This window comes from Silene latifolia, chromosome 11 (genome assembly GCF_048544455.1).
Source record: "Silene latifolia isolate original U9 population chromosome 11, ASM4854445v1, whole genome shotgun sequence".
NCBI lineage: Eukaryota > Viridiplantae > Streptophyta > Magnoliopsida > Caryophyllales > Caryophyllaceae > Silene > Silene latifolia.
Window position 1 is genome coordinate 2,743,033 of NC_133536.1, and position 862 is coordinate 2,743,894.

The 862-nt window shown below is 46.8% G+C and overlaps 1 non-coding gene across 1 annotated transcript; it reads right to left on the bottom strand.

Moving 5' to 3' along the window:
• Positions 1–289: 289 nt before the first annotated feature.
• On the bottom strand, positions 290–396 carry LOC141615454 (small nucleolar RNA R71). The gene has a single exon (XR_012529876.1). It is a non-coding gene; the product is annotated as a small nucleolar RNA R71 (small nucleolar RNA).
• Between the last annotated feature and the right edge of the window lie 466 nt (positions 397–862).

Genomic DNA, 862 nt, shown 5'->3' on the forward strand with positions numbered 1-862 from the left:
CAACAATTTTGATGTGAAAGCCACCTTGCTACAACTTGTCCAAGGGAATCAATTCGGAGGGGGAGCCACCGAAAACCCCAACGAGCATCTCAACGAGTTCTTGGATAGTTGTGACATGTTCAAGGCCAATGGAGTCACGGAAGATGCCGTACGTCTTAGGCTTTTCCCTTACTCTTTGAGGGGAAGTGCCAAGGAATGGCTTAAAAGTTGTGAACCCGACTCTCTTCGGACTTGGGATGATGTCTCTAAGGCTTTTCTCAACAAGTATTTCCCACCCCAACGAACCGCAAGAATCAAGAGTGAGCTCCAAGGGTTCACCCAACAAGAAGATGAGACCCTTTATGAAGCATGGGAGAGGTACAAGGGCCTCCAAAGGCTATGTCCTCACCACGGTATTGGAGATGATGAGCTCATCAACAATTTCTATGAAGGGTTAAACAATGATATGAAGATGAACCTTGATTCCGGCTCGGGGAAGGGAGCTTTGGATAAGATAGATCACAAGACGGCGAAAGAGCTTATCGAAGAAATGGCTTCTCGCACCTTTCATTGGAACAATGATAGGCACAAGAGAAAGGGGAAGTCAACGGTCGAATCGGCCAACAATGTGGAAGTGAAAGAGATGATAGAAGAGCTTAAGCAACAAGTAGCCTTGATGAGCTCAAGCAAGACATCTAGCAATTCTTCTATGAGGAACCAAGTCTATAGTTGTGAGCTTTGTGGAGACCAAGGACACCCACCCAATGAGTGTCCTTTGGTGGTTGGAGATGACAATTGTATGGAGCAAGTGAACGGGATATGGGAGTCTAGTCCGGCCAAGCAAGCGTTTAACAACAACCAATATCACCCCGGATTGAGAGCC